The sequence below is a fragment of the Schistocerca nitens genome, chromosome 7 (genome assembly GCF_023898315.1).
Source record: "Schistocerca nitens isolate TAMUIC-IGC-003100 chromosome 7, iqSchNite1.1, whole genome shotgun sequence".
In the NCBI taxonomy this organism is placed as follows: Eukaryota; Metazoa; Arthropoda; class Insecta; order Orthoptera; family Acrididae; genus Schistocerca; species Schistocerca nitens.
In genome coordinates, this window is record NC_064620.1 from 132,298,311 (window position 1) to 132,315,437 (window position 17,127).

Sequence of the window (17,127 nt, forward strand, 5' to 3'; positions counted from 1 at the left end):
CAATACGCAGTGGAGAAGTGAATTAACATCTAGAAGTGAGCAGGAAACCGCATCTGATCAGTCGTGTTTGCTTAGGGTGTCGCAGCAGGAGATTGATCCAGCTGCCATGAGTTTGATTGTTCCATTTTGTGGCAAGCTATCTGAGGATGTGCGTTCGTTTGTGGATGACTTGGAAATTTCAGCTGTGATGAATGGTTGGTCTGATAAACAGTTGTTACATATAGCTTAGATTAGATAAAAGGGTACAAAAGGAGAATACAAAGGCTTTGGAAAGGCAGGAGGACGCAGTTAAGCGGAAAGGATGTTTACCGCAATATAAAGTGGGGCAATGGGGAATGCAAAAAGGGAAAACGAAGAAGTTTCTCACGAGTTATTAATGGCCATACCAAGTTGTTGAAACCACATCCCCCGTTAGTGTTAAGCTTCAGCTGCCAACTAGAACAACGATGGTACACATTGGGCTGTTATGGCCACTTAAGGGTTGCCCGCATGTGATTCCAGGTGTGTCACAGGAAGGAAAGAGGAAGAAAGAGTGAACAGAGGTGCTAAGCACAGAGAAAACCAGGAAGATAAAGTATAGCATGAAGTACCATATGCTTTGTGATCCCGAAAGTAGTAGAGTATTAGTAGTTTTTTTTGTTTTCTTGTTATATATCACTGGACTGGCGTAGATTAACTAGGCATTGTACTTTATATGTGTTTTCGAGTATTGTGAGCCTATTAGGGGCAGCATTCTTTTTGAAGAGGGAGGAAGAGTGATGGTGATCCCTGTCCCCTGGTCACTGAAAGGGGGAGCAGTGGTGGTGATTCTTCATCATTAAGGTGGACGCCTTCGGGTGCAGCACCTGGATGGGGGTGTTCTGTACTAAAGGCAGGAAGATGGTGTCGAGTCACCAGTGGGCATTAAGGTTGATATGGAACGTATGAGAAATGTGGAATGAACTAAGGAGGCTTTAGGAAGTGTTCGAAGAGCTTAGGCAATGTGCAGAGGGCAAGGGAATGCTGAAGGAAGTTGCAAGGGAGTATAAGAAATTGCATGAGGCTTATAAGACGCAACAGAAGCAGGTAGGACAGATGGAGGAAGCGGTGCCACAGGTAAGACGGAAACGAGAATGGCTGAACGCAGGGGGAAAATTTTAAAAATAGTTTTTGGAACAGCAGATGAAAACGATATAAAAGGACTGAACAACGTGGTGGAAGCGGTGAGGCTACTCGCAAAGGAGAACAGGGCAATGGAAGCTTGGCATGCCACTCAGATAGGGACATTTGAAGAGGAAATGCTGAATGACACACGGTTGCTCCGCTCATTAGCAGGAATACGCTAAGGCGTCGGAAGACGTAATAAATCGTAACCTGGGAATCCTACAGAGGCGTCTGGAAGTACTAGATAGCAGGTTGGTGTTAACCAGACTTTTTTAAGGAGTAGCTGACAGTGTGTGGGATGTGCAGGGAGTAATAACGAATCTGTAAGAAGCGCTGAATCACGCATTGCATGAGTACCGATTTGCTACCGCTGGACCAATATTTACGCCGGTTGCACAAGGCGCAGAAGGAACTACTGTCCGGGTTACATTTAATAATGGAGCCCAGCGAGCAAAATTTGCCGTTTTTCCATCATGTTGCAACGGTAAGGGTAACAACCGACTATATATTTTGGTCAAATTCCCGTTTACGTGAAAGAACGCGAAGTTTAAGTGTTCCACAGTCCACCCATATCCAGTGACATGGGGAGCGTTGAGCACGTTTGTGGAAGTGAAAACTAAAGAGGTATTGCACATCTTGGCAACTAGAAACCGGTATGCCGAGATGGCAAGGGAGGAATACAAAGCTGCCATAGAGGGAAGGTAACGGTATGTCCAGCCACGGTGGTAAGTACCCATCTTGACACATGCACGGTGCAGTTATTTTTAGCCAGGAGGGAAAGGAATAGACTGTCCAAGGGAAATCGTGGAGCAAACATTGATCTTGCAAGGGGTCGGGATGCACTGGATCTTTTCCACCTATGAGAATTTGGTAATAGTAGCAAGTTGTTTTGAGCAAGGAGTGTTTGTGGAAGCAAAACGTGTAGAGCTCGAGGGGAGCGGGATTTTAATCAATGGAACTAAGTGTAACATAATAGGACCAACCTTCCACCTGCCAGCGTCAATTTCAGGAGTCACACAATTGAAGGTTTCGCAATCACAGATGTACTGGCCAGAAGCCACTTTAGAGTTTTTTCCAAGGGAGAATCTGACCTTGTTAAATCAAACTCAGGAGCTAGGTCTGTTGAGATCCATAAACTAGTTCATTTTAGAGTAAGAGGCGCGCATATAAGCCGAACAGCTTCTTCAACATGTCGCTCAGTATATGGAAAGGCAACAGCAAACAACGATAATTTTGAGCACCTCTGTGCCAAGTGTCATGGCAGCCTTAACTTTGTTATGTGTTGTTTTCTTTCTCATCATGCGGAGGGCTAATTCCAAAAGGGAACCAAGGGTAGTCCAAGTCCCAGTGGATTTGGTACCAAGGGCTTGAGACGATTAGGTAAGGGGTTGATCGAGCAGTGGTCGTCCAGTAAGGAACTTTTACGTTTTGTTTCATGTCATGGTATTAAGGGGCACTAGACCACATTTAAGTTTTCTAATACTAAGGAAATATGCCATAAGTGGCGACCCAAACTTGTTAAGAACTAGTAAAAGGTCGACCCGGGGACCAGGTCTTTCTGAAGAGGGGAATAATGTAGTGGCACCACAGTTTAAGATAGGAAAGTTAGATTTGGTGCAACATTTCTGAGCGCCCAAGTTACAGCGAGGCGATTGCAGTGGGTTACGCATACCCAAGGTTGCGAAGTAGAATGGAGGTCACAGGGCCATCGAACCACTGAAAAATATAAACGCAGCGGTTTGCATGGCGCAAGCTACAGGCAGAAGGGGCCCACTGGCGCAACCCGGGTGTGGTGCATACGTGACGCAAAGTGGTGCATTAGCAAAAGAGAGGTGCACAACCGAGTATAAATAGGTGCCATTTGCTAACGAGATTCATTCAAGTGCGGCAGCTCTCCTGGGCGGCGGGACGTGTCACACCATGGGCTACACGCAGCAACACATGGGGCGTCAGCGTCCCAGTCCATGGCGGGTCGGTGGTTCGACCCTCTGAGGCCAACGTGGGGTCCGCAGCCAGCCAGTGGCGTACCACTCCATGGCTCGCTTCCAAGGGCAGTCGTCTCAGCTGCCAACACACGCCGGAGGCTTCCCAAGGCGAGGACCACAGATTCGGACGCCGGATCACGGGCGCTTATTTGAAGCTTCGATCTCAGTTATGCTAGCGAGGAAGGAAGCAGCGGGCCTCACAGTGGCTCCCGCGGACCAGCACTGAGTCAACGGGAAAGAAGACCGCTTAGCCAGCAGCAGGCGCAGCCCTGATGATGCGATCCTACAAGGCCGACACACAGCAGTGTGTTGCACTGGGTCACTGGGGCGGTGGCTCAGCATTGCAGGACCCTGAGACGCGGACCGAGGTGAATGGGGTACTGTAGTAGAAACAAATAAATCATTTGGAAAGTTCTCGCCGAGTTTCAATATGGCACCTCCTGGCATCCACCCACGACGTTTGATGTCTTCCTGCTACATTTGGTCATCCTGATACATTCGGAGGCAGAAGTTCCGTTACAATACACTCACAAATGATGAGACACGCTTTAGCAAGGTAAATACAACTCGTAACCTCAGATAAAACATCTAGTTAAAGCCAAAATTAAATAAATAAACTAAGATATATATGCCCTCACAAGGCTTTTAATCACATCAGGGGACACTCGCTAAAATTGACAGAGATAATTAGAATGGATTTTGACTTACACAATAAGTACATGCGCCACTGTCTAGGTAAGATGGTAAGAGAGTACATGTAACTGACAAGGTGCAGGTACAAGAAGGGTAGTAGCAGTAAAACCCATAAAGAAAACTTCACTCAATAGTATCCCTCAATTATGACTAAAACACGTCAGCGTTGGTTAGAATAAACACACTTTATTAAATCACAATTAGATGTCAAATTCATACCCAGTACCATGACATTATCACCGGGTATAGTGCCACTCACCTGTGTTACCACTCTAATTCAAAACATCGCACCCCAAGCGGATTCACTCAAGCGGTTTACCAAGTAACAGAATCACGAGGCTTGAAAGAAGCCGCACTAACAACCATTGGCCATTCTCAAGCCCAGGCACACTGCAGAACAAACGAATACATATTATTCACTGAACAAGACAATATTGCGCCAATTTTTCTCCAAACAATTCAACCACAGGGCCAGAAGATCCATAGACAGAGTCATTTTACCTCCTTTTCAAATAACACGAGGCCCTCGTCATCAGAGCTCCAGAGCACGACCTTCGTCGCCTTCTCTAGCGGCTGCGCAACGTTCGACAAGTCGCAGGGCGGTACTTGCGTTGCCTATTCCTACTCTGCCCAACCAAACCCCGCCGCCAGGCACTGCTGATCCAGCCCTCCTCCTTCCGTCACGTGCCGTTCACAGCTCACCCCGCCGCGCCGAGCCTCCACAAAAATGGTTCACATGGCTCTGAGCACTATGGGACTTATCATCTGAGGTCATCAGTCCGCTAGAACTTAAAACTACTTCAACCTAACTAACCTAAGGACATGACACACATCCATGCCCGAGGCAGGATTCGAACATGCGACCGTAGCGGTCGCGCGGACTGAAGCGTCTAGAACCGCTCGGCCACCCCGGCCGGCCGAGCCTCCACACCTCAACCAGGAAAACCCAAGATATCTCATAAAGTAGGTGACTGTCGATACCGGCGCCAGATGTAGTTATTCCAGCAAACCGAGCTGCCACGGCTCAGATAGCTTTTGTAATACTTGTCTTCATTTCTGGGAGGATATGTGCAATGCTCCTCTAAACCATCTCTTTTCAGCAGCCACACAGAAAGAAATCTGGACCGATAAGATCAGGGGATCGTGGTGCCACGATCTTATCGAAATGATTCTTCCACAAAAAAAAAAAAAAAAAAAAAAAAAAAAAAAAAAAAAAAAAAAAAAAAACCCTGTAGCATCTCCGTAATAGAGCGAGCTGTAGGGAAAGCGGGACCATCCTGTTGAAAGTAGCAGGTGCTCTCGTCCTCTTGCAGTAAGGCTGTGGACTGTCAGCATTCACGGGAGACGCAGTAAGAGTGTGCGGGTTGTCAATACTCCGAAAGCGTTAGTTCTGGCTGTTAAGAAACCCACCACGATAAAGCCGAGCTTTATGAGTGAAAACACTTGATCTAAAATGCCAATGCTGCCTCTAATGAGCGTCTTGAACCAACAACAGTAGTTAACCCGTCTGACGTAATCAGCATTATTCAGCTCACGGAAAATCCGCATGCGGTACGGATAACATTTCAGTATTCTTCTACTGTAGTGTGGGGTGAACCAGGTCTAATCTACGCAATAACTTATGGGGGGAGAAGGGGATGTCGAAACTGCTGCTTTAATATTCTGATTGACCTGTGTCATTAAAACTGACCTTTGTATGGTACGTTTGTTGTGTAACACTGAACGTGTTTCACGGAATTTCTTTACTGTCTGCATTTTTATATGCACGTAAGGCACCAACTTCTTTGAGATTTACAAAATGGAAAACCCCTGTGTTAAAATATGCACAATATTCATATTAATGTAGCGTATATTTTGAACAAATTCTCGAAAGTAGAAGCTGAGCGAAAGAACACTTCACTCTCAATAAAATACAACTCGCGGGAAACAGTCAAAAATTTTCGATGCATTCCATTTCCATAAGATGGATTGTCTGCATCTTCTTCCATCTGATCTGGCAATGTCGTTTTTCTTCCTCGCCTGTGTTGTTTTGCCCTTGTTTTAATAGCTCTCTCTGAAGCCCTAATTCATTCTTTACCTGTGTGTAACATTTGTTTCACAATGAGACGATGGGATGACTAACAGTTTGTAGAAGTTTTTCCAGGACTTTGCAGCTTGTAACATTTCTCTCGAAGAACGTTGCTATTGCATCAAAGACACCAGAATGCAGTGTACTAATTCACACAAACTCTTTCTTAAGAATTCTGGAGCATATTACCGTGTCGACGGACTAGTTTGTCTTCTGAGTGCGCCCATGGAAACACTTATTCAATAATTATTGAAGAAATGTTTCCATAATCTTATATCTGACATATATCTGCAACTTTCTTTTAAGAACTCCACTATGATCAATGCTAAAGCTCATTAGTGAATGAATTTCTTACCATTTTGCTGTTCTCTATTATATTTGCACCTTGAATCGCTGTTTTTAATGTGTACAAGATGGTGGGTAGGAATTTCTAACTCAATCTGTATATCCTGTTCTAATTTCGGGGGAAAATAATAAAAATAATAACAATAATAATAATAGTATCATGATTTTTAGAGTACAAATAGATGTACAAATTAATCTGAAGTATGAATGTAGAATGACTCATTCCACAGCATGATGATTTATCGTGCAAAATGATCCATGGAACATGAGAGCAACTAACTAACTTCCTGGAGGGGATAGCCCATGAATGGATATATCGTCTGTTGAAAAGAGGTGAAACAAAATTGCTCATACAGCTTTTCTCATGTCTTCTACAGTACTAATATTTGGCTTGATGATAATGATTTTGGATTTTATCTATTACAGATTCTCTGAGACTATTCTTACGATCTAATCCTCTACCATCTTCCGATTTTTCCTCTTTGTATACAGTTTTCAGACGTTGCAGCCTCCTATTCATTCGCTATTGTATACGACCTAACCACTCCAGTTTAGTGGTAGATTTTCTCCATATGGCATTTCTATCTCAGCTGCTTTGAAAGCGTTTGAGTTCCCATCTCTCAAATAACTGACGAATCTTATCTTCTTTAACCGGTAAAATGGTCACGCCCTCACAGTGTTTTGTTTAAATGAATGAATAAACCAGAAATAAAGCAATAATATATATGTGCTATATACAGGGTGACCCATCTGAAGTTTCGGATGAGATTATACCGAAAACTATACATCGGGTAAAAATAGTGAGTAAGACAAGTTCGTAAGCTCAAAGGGGGCCATCAAATGATACTGCACGTGACCTCCAGACCCTGCCCCCTTGGGTGGGCGGGGGGCAGTTTTTAAATCTTAAATGGAAACACGCATTTTTTTATTGCAGATTCGGATTCTCCATAAAAAAGTAATCAAGTTTTAGCTGAAACATTTTTTAAACCATTGATAGATGGTGCTGAAACCAAGAAAAAAGTAAAACTGGGGAAGAACTCTGATTTATTTAGAATGATCCGAGGATGACTCATCAAATCGATAGGAAATGTGCACCAATTTTTTCGTTACGCCAAAGTAAGCTATTTTTGTACAAAATGTACTGTATCCTACTTTTAGCGCTACCCAGGAACAACAACATGGACGTAGTAGAATGATGTTCCATGGGGTGCTTGATTAGTGTGAGTCCCCTTGCCTCTCACATGTTGGAATGCTTCATTAGTGTGAGTCCCTTTCCTCTCACATGTTGGGGTGCTTCATTTGTGTGAGTCCTCTTGCCTCTCACATATTGGTGTGCTTCATTAGTGTGAGTCCCCTTGCCTCTCACATGTTGGGGTGCTTCATTACTGTGAGTCCCTTGCCTCTCACAATTTGGGGTGCTTAATTAATGAAATTAGCCACGAAGAAATTGTTCAAAATTATCCCCACTTCCTTCAATGCGTAAAGTCAATCATCTGCGAAAGTTGTCCCCAGTTTTGAGGAGCACATCCCATGGTAAGGCTACACACGCTCTTCAAATGCTTTGCTCCGATCGTTTCGGGTTGTAGGCTGACTGCCATACACAATATTTTTTAAATAACCCCACAAGACGAAATGCGGTGTTATGTCTGGTGAACGTGGACGCCACTGAATTGGTCCACTGCGTCCTATCCACTGACCAGGGTACCGTAAATTTAAAACGTTCAGCACATTTTTAGCATAATGAGGATGTGCTCCATTGGCAGAAATGCACCCGTATTTGCATATCTTGCGGCGTTAATTCCTGTGTCAGTGTGATACGCATGATATTTATGTGCCTTCAGAATCCTCAAAACAGTTGATTTCGGTATTCCAGTTTGTCTCTGAATCGCACAACTACTCATTTCGGGATCCAGTTGAACGCATGCGACATCGGTAAGAGTAGCTACGAGCGTCATTTTCACTGTATTCGAGATGACGAGGTGGACGGTGCGTGTATCCATTTCGAGCTCGTTGAGAGCAATTTCGAATAATGTTTTCGCTTGGATGTCGTCTGTTTAGGATACGATCCACATAGAATTACGCAGCTGCAGCGTAATTGTTATGGCATTCACCTAAATTTAACATCATATCAACAATCTCTGTAGGAAGATGGTGAGCCATGTTTCGCTAAAGAATGATTTACTTTCGTCAGTTGACGTTTACGGTTCACAATCTGAAAGTGAAGTGACGTCTGATCGCATTGCACCGACCTTTATACTGCGCCATAGTTCGAAGTTTGGCCACGGTAGCGCCACAGCCGGGTGAGTAATGCAATTGTAAAGAGTTCCCTAACGAGATTTTAATACCACTCCGCCTCCCTCCATCAAAAACTATGGCGGGTAGGATATATTTTGTATAAAAAGAAAAAAAAGCTCAATTTGGCGTAATGAAAGATTTGGTGCACGTTTTGCATCGATTTGATGAGTCCTTCTCGAATCAGTCTAAGTAAATCGGAGTTCTTCCCTAATTTTAATTTTTCCCGATCTCAGCGCCATCTGTCAATGGTTTGAATAAATGTTTCAGGCAAGACTTGATTACTTTTATATGGAGAACCCTAATCTGCAATAAAGAATGGGGTTTTTTAAACATCCCCTTAGAGAAATTATAAATGACTGTGCTTAAACTGACACACAATATCTTTAGCGCAATGCAATCTGACTTTTAATAATCCCTACAAAAGAATGGCCCTGACTAACAATAACCTATACCTTTCACGAATCACTTACCTCACATAAATATTCGTTACTCAAACTACTGCAATACAGCGAGCGCCAATACTACCAGCTAAATAAAAGATTCTAACTACTTAAGGCACTAACTACTGATAGGCATAGTTAGCAAATGAAAGATTTTGACAGAGAACAAAGAATGTATTTACCTTAATAGTGTTCAAAAGTCATTATATATATATATATATATATATATATATATATATATATATATATATATATATATATATATATATATCAGTTCATGACATCCAGTTTACAAATTTACTGTCTCTGATGGACACACGTCCAGATCATCCGCTCTCAAAACTCCGCCATCTCTCTCCCCACATCCACCATTGCTGGCGGCTCACCTCCAACTGCGCAACGCTACGCGCTGTTAACAGCCGACTGCCCAACACTACAATAGCAAACAACAATGCAAACCAGCCACAGACTGCACACAGCACAGCCAGTGATTTTCATACAGAGCGCTACGTCGCGTTACCAATTTAAAAACCTAAACAGCCTACTTACAGTTTCCATTTAAGATTTAAAAATTGACCCCCGCCCCACCCTATGGGGCGGGGCTGGCGGTAACGTGTAGTATCATTTGATGTCCCCCTTTGAGCTTACATTGTTATATTAAGCTCAAAGTTAAAATGTATTTACACGAAGTTCGGTCTGGTATTGAGTTTATGTTTGGCGGTATTAATGGAGTTTTCGATGTTCAAGTTGTTTTTACGCGATGTATAGTTTTCGAGATATTCTCATCCGAAACTTCGGACAGACCACCCTGTGTATTGGAGAGGGGAATTTCCGTAGACTGAGATCGATGAAAAACCAAATTTCAAAACTTTCAAGATTTCAGTTAAGTCCGACTTGATATTTGTCCTTATGGCTCTCTTCCCCCTTCATAAACATTTGATAAGAAACAGTGCGCACAGTTGAAGATCCCGCGTCTAACAACGCTTTGTGCCGAGCCCTCCTTGGCAGCAGTTACACACGCCGTTAAGCTCTGATTACAGTCGGGCCGCAGCCAGTATTGTGCGGAAGAGACGCCGTCCTGTGCAAACAGCGCACAGGCCGCCGGGGTTAGCAGAGAGAGCTATCGGTCGGGCCATAAACCGCGACTTAAATCCGCGGGAGCTGGCCCGCACTCGCCAGCCGCCGCCCCCCCTCGCGGGCTCTCTTTTATGGGCTTCGCGATGCAAGTTTATGCACTCGTGGGCTGCTGCGCGGTCGTACTATGCTTTCAACAAGTTCCTCTCGCGCAGCGCTTCATATCGAGTTATGGCCAGCTCTACATCAATTCACAAATGTACCATCCCTACCTGTGTATGCTTTCTAGATGTGCTAGTGGAATACAGTTTTTCTTTTTTCCTTTAGAAGAAAAAGCTAATGTTTCGGACGTTATGTATGAAGTACTTTATTCTGTATCTTGAATTTTTTAGCTATTATGTACAGTTTCGGTGCAGCAAACGCAGACATCGCCTGCCACGAAACAGCGACCGTAGTAAGTACGAGAGACATTTAATACTTGTAGTCTTATCCGTTTTTCGAGCTCTTCTTTCCACATTTTCAGATATACAAGTTATATACACTACTGGCCATTAAAATTGCTACACCACGAAGACAACGTGCTACAGACGAGAAATTTAACCGACAGGAAGAAGATGCTGTGATACGGAAATGATTAGCGTTTCAGAGCATTCACACAATGTTGGCGCCGGTGGCGACACCTACAATGTACTGACATGAGGATAGTTTCCGACCGATTTCTCATACACAAACTGCAGTTGACCGGCGTTGCCTGGTGAAACGTTGTTGTGATGCCTCGTGTAAGGAGGAGAAATGCGTACCATCACGTTTCCGACTTTGATAAAGGTCGGACTGTAGCCTATCGCGATCGCGGTTTATCGTATCGCGACATTGCTGCTCACGTTGGTCGCGATCCAATGACTGTTAGCTGAATATGGAATCGGTGGGTTCAGGAGGGTAATACGGAACGTCGTGCTGGATCCAAACGGCCTCGTATCATTAGCAGTCGAGATGACCGGCATCTTATCCGCATGGCTGTAACGGATCGTGCAGCCACGTCTCGATCCCTCAGTCAACAGATAGGGACGTTTCCTAGACAACAACCATCTGCACGAACAGTTCGACGACGTTTGAAGCAGCATGGACCATCAGCTCGGAGACCATTGCTGCGGTTACCCTTGACGCTGCATCACAGACAGGAGCGCCTGAGATGGTGTACTCAACGAAGAACCTCGGTGCACGATTGGCAAAATGTCATTTTTCGGATGAATCCAGGTTCTGTTTACAGCATCATGATGGTCGCATCCGTGTTTGGCGACATCGCGGTGAACGCACATTGGAAGCGTGTATTCGTCATCGCCATACTGGCGTATCACCTGGCATGATGGTATGGGGTGCCATTGGTTACACGTCTCGGTCACCTCTTGTTCGCTTTGACGGCACTTTAAACAGTGGACGTTACATTTCAGATGTGTTACGACCCGTGGCTCTACCCTTCATTCGATCCCTACGAAACCCTACATATCAGTAGGATAATGCACGACCGCATGTTGCAGGTCCTGTACGGGCCTTTCTGGAAACAGAAAATGTTCGACTGCTGCCCTGGCCAGCACATTCTCTAGATCTCTCACCAATTGAAAACGTTTTGTCAATAGTGGCCGAGCAACTGGCTCGTCACAATACGCCAGTCACTACTCTTGATGAACTGTGGTATCGTGTTGAAGCTGCATGGGCAGCTGTACCTGTACACGCCATCCAAGCTCTGTTTGACTTAATGCCCAGGCGTATCAAGGCCATTATTACGGCCAGAGGTGGTGGTTCTGATTTCTCAGGATCTATGCACCCAAATTGCGTGAAAATGTAATCACATGTCAGTTATAGTATAATATATTTCTCTAATGAATACCCGTTTATCATCTACATTTCTTCTTGGTATAGCAGTACTGTTTGTTAAATATTGTCTTTTGCAACTGAAATTGTAGTCTGAACAATACGGAACATGTTTCGCTTTATTTTAAAGCAACTTCAGTTATTACTGTAACAATATCGAGTTTTCACCAACACTTTAGTTTGCTAGGGTCACCAAAAATTTCCATGTTTTGCTTACTACTATAACCATTTTTAATTCTTATTGTTACTAACGTTTTGATGTTGTCTGCGGTATTCTCCCTATTCTTGCAGACGCATGTGTTAGATTTCAGCACACAATACTTCCAATGCACTAAATACGGGGTGTCACTATACATTTCAGTTAAGGAAGACAGTGACTGAAAAATCTATCTTATTGTGAAGTTTTACAAATATTCTACTGTCATTCTACAGGACCGCCATCTGGGTCAAAACACGAACTCTATCTTTCACTAGCGAAACGAAATGTTGACCTTAACGTTTCAACCATAAAATGGCCTGCTGCTTCCGTGATACGATTGCGTAGACCAGACAGACCAATTTGATAGTGTAAACTCTGGACTTAAAGTACCACCACGCAAGAAAGTCCAAAGGAGTAAGGTCTGGTGGATGGGATGCCCGCAGCCGAGGTGACCCTCTGCCTATTCACCTCCCTGGAAAGGTTCTGTTCAGGTATTCACAGACGATGTGTGCAAAATGTGGAGACGTACCATCTTGCTGAAACACAACTGTATTCCGTGTGCCGTCATCATGAAGATGCGGTTCAAGGAACAGTTCTAACACGTCTAGGTAGCTTTACCTGTTACTGCTGTTTCGGCAAAGAAAAATGGGCTATACGGTTTTGTGTTATACTCAACCAAATATCGACCTTCGGTGTGTCACGTACGCACTGCGACGCCTCATGTGGTTCTTCACTGGCCCATACTTGGCTGTTGTGCCCCTGCCATTTTCCACAAAAGTGGAATGTGGTTTCATAGGTGAATAAAATCTTGTCAGTTACATTCTCGTTCTCTGCATGTTCCTGGAGGTCATATGGCTTTGCCTGACGAAAGACGAAATCTTCGTTCCCAAGATGGTGCAGAACCTGTATGTGATAAGGTCGTGCCGGTTGCTGTGGCCGAGCGGTTCTAGGCGCTTCGGTCCGGAACCTCGCTGCTGCTACGGTTGCAGGTTCGAATCCTGCCTCGGTCATGGATGTGTGTGATGCCCTTAGGTTAGTTAGGTTTAAGTAGTTTTAAGTCTAGGGGACTGATGACCTTAGATGTTAAGTCCCGTAGTGCTCAGAGACATTTGAACCGTTTTTTGATGAGGTCGTTTTCGTAGAGTGAAACGTAGGATTTTGCGCACTGTGTTCCGAGGAACATTCAGTTCCCTACTGAGGCGTGAAGTTGATGCCTTCGGGCTCCTATCACTTGAACCTGCTGCACTGTTTCTGCCGATACACTTGGCCGTTTATGATGTACCTCATCAGACATACTGCAGGTTCGCTTAAATATGTTCACAAGTAGATGAATGTGTGTCCTTGATTGGGCTGGTTTGTGGAATTTACGGGTAAATTCCACTCTTCCGTCTTCATATGACATTCTGTTTACCCCTGCACAAACATTGGCAACCCGTTCGTTTGTGCAGAAGATCTTGCACGAAGCTAGTGGTACCTGTAGGGGAAAAAAACTAATTAGCGTTTGCATGGAAATGGATAATAACTTTAAAGACACACAAAGGTACCAGTATCTGAAGAGACAAGGTAATACAATTAGCAATTTCATGGGAATGTTTAGCAACTTTAGAGACAAACTGTATATTCAAGTTTCTGTACTGTGAAGTACCCATGTCATCACGCCATTTCATTTGTTTTGTTTTGCGATTGTAGGATAAAAGAAATTGAAAAATCTGTTAATGGTATACAGCCACACCCACACAAGTACACACAGGCTCAGTCGTTGCAAAAGATAACACACACACACACAAAAGGAGAGAGAGAGAGAGAGAGAGGGAGGGAGGGAGGAGTCACACACACACACACACAAAAGGAGAGAGAGAGAGAGAGAGAGGGAGGGAGGGAGGGAGGACACACACACACACACACACACACACACACAAAAGGAGAGAGAGAGAGAGAGAGAGAGAGAGAGAGAGGGAGGGAGGGAGGGAGGGAGGGATAGAGAGACTAGACGCTCCCAACACAACCAAAACAAAAGACGAATCCATCCTACAATAGCAAAACAAAACATACACGAATTGGTGAGATGACAGTGGTTCCTCACAACACAGAAAAGTGAAAATTTTTCGTGCAGTGGAAGTGCTGTATCCTAAAACCTAACACGTACAACTGGAAAGATTGGGAATATCGATATGAAATGATACTGTTTACAGCAGTAAGTAAAGCATACGTAATGTTGATAATCATAGCAAACAAAATTGTAATTGGAGAAAGCCGTATTGCTACAGCGACCACTGAAGATGCTTCAGAATAAAGCCAAACGCGTTTGGTTCGAATGAAACTTCCATTACGACTGCAAAAGACGGTATTTAACCTATACAACTTGGAGGTTTAATAATTAAAGAGACAAACTGAATAGAAATGAAACAGTTTGTAGGAGGAGTTTCACACTTTCATGAATCAGGTTGGCATCACCGAGATGAACTGAGAACAGCTAACGGATAAAGTTTGTTTTGCTAATAATCTCAATATTTCATTTAATGATCGTCCGTCCGCTTCTAGTTTCCATATTACTTGAACAGCGTTAACTGACTCGTGAAGATGAACAACCAGCTAGAATCTTTTCTCCAATGATTTCTACAGTACGGTGAAAGTTATATGAACCACCAAAATTTGTATTAGTGGGTAGAATATTTTAAAAATGGTTGAACCGCAATGTCTGACGATCAACGTTTTGACCGGCATGATAAAGTGTCAGATCCATCGCTTGAAACACACTTTGACGACACTACTCGTGAATCCCGACGTGCTACAGCTGTACATATAGCAAAACTGTTGCTGTAGTTGTTGCCACAATTAACAACGCTATCAGTAACAAATTCAAGTACAGATAAGGTGGGTTCCGAAAGACTTACCGGAACACAAGGAATCAGGGTGGATGTGTACAGACTTGCGAGAACCCTATTAAATCGAAGGAGACTCCTTTCTGAACAAGATTTTAACGCGTGATGAAAGTTGGGTTCACCATTTTAAACCAGAGCCGATAAAGAAAAGCGTGGAATGGAAGCACATCAGTTCACCTGTCCGAAAGGAATTCAGAATGTAAGCATCAGAGGGAACAGTCATGTCGACTGTCTTTTGGGAAGCCCAAAGTGTCGTCTCTTTGTGATTATTTGCAAGATCAGGGTGCTATAAACAGTACCTGCTACTCAGACATGTTGATAAACAAAGTGAAGCCAACAACGATTGAAAACCTTCGCGGATCTCAAAGAAAAATTGTAGTATTGCTAGACGGCAGGTTTCGCCATCTCACCAACCAGCTGACCCAAGAAACTACTGAGAATATGAGTTGGGAAAGACTACCGCATTCTCCAGACAGTCCAAACTCGGCTAGGTAGAATTTTCATTCATTTGGCTCACTCAAGGAGTTATCCGTGGAAGAAAGTTCATAAATAATGAGGAGATCAAATAATCTGTGGGAAAGTGGCTCAAACAGCAAGACAAAGACTTCTTTGCATCAGGTATAAAAGAAAGTGGTTCATCGTTGGAGCAAGTACATTAATATTGGTGGGGTTTATGTTACTATGTAGTAAAAGTCCCTCTGTAAGGGCTACCCATAGCAACACCGTCAGTCTGCTCAAAATATTGTTCGTTAAATATTGTTTATGGGCTGCCTAAGATTTATAAGGAAGGGGTTCCTCTTCGTCCCATCTTTATCAATATAGGAGCCCCAACATACTATCTGGCATAACATCTGGCTTCTCGTCAGAGCCCACTAGTAGGAAAATGTGAACATCACGTTCGAAACTCAGAAGATTTTATACAACGACTGAAGACTTTCGTCTAGAGCCAGCTGACATTTTAGTGAGTTTCAATATCGTCTTGTAGGAACTAAGTTGGAGGAGGACATCTTACATCTATTCAAACATGTGCTTACCTCGATGTACTTTTTATTTAAGGAACAATATTTTGAGCAGATTGATGGTGTTGCTATGGGTAGCCCTAGGTCTCCCACAGTAGCTAACCTTTTTAATGAAGACTTCGAGGAAGAAGCACTTCAGTCAGCGGTGTTGAAATCTAAATATTTCTGGAGATATGTGCACGACACTTTTGTGGTTTGGCCACACGGAGCAACGCTTCCAGCATTTCTGGAACACCTTAACTCCCTCCATCTCAGCATATGCTTCACCATGGAAATGGAGAAAAATGGAGAGCTCCCTATTCTTGACGTCTTGGTTCACAGGAAATAAGATGGTTCTTTGGGTCACAGTGTGTTTCGCAAACCGATTCACACTGTCCTATATCTATGAGCTACGAGCTGCCATCATCCACCTCAACGCTTTGGCATGTTGCGGACTCTCGTTCATAGGGCTAGAATTATCTCTCATGCTGGGAGGTTTTTCTACCGCGTGTCTGTGGCGTGGCCTTTAAGATTGGTGAGGCTGTTCAAAAAACATCAAATAAAATGTGTCTTCCGCCCTCCAGCGCGTGTGCAATCTGTGCTGGATTCTGTTGAAGACGGCCTAGGTCTAAGGAAACCAGGGATACATAAAATCTCGTGACAGTGTGGGAAATCATACATTGGCCAGACGCGTCGCACTGTTAAGGATACATGTGCTGAACATACCAGACTGGGTCAGCCAGAAAAGTCTGCTGTGGCTGAACACAGTCTTGACACGGGACCCACCATGAACTACGGAGAGACGAAGATCCTTTCGTCAGCTTCCACGTACTGGGACTCCATCATTAAAGGAGCAGTCGATATTCGTATAAGTAACGACCTGATCAATAGAGGAACGGGAGTTCAACTCAGCAAGGCACGGGAACCAGCACAGGCGGTACTAAGGCATCGTCGGCCGCAGTCGAACGAAACCGATTCAACACGGATGGAGAATGAGAGTGCGCACATTTAAACTGGGCACCAACACCCTGCCCGCACGCGCGCTGGGCACCTATTTGCGACCACGCTTTCCCCTCGTCGCGAATGAGAAGCCCGTGGTCCGTGATCCAGGGGGCACTGGATGTCGCCGTACTCTA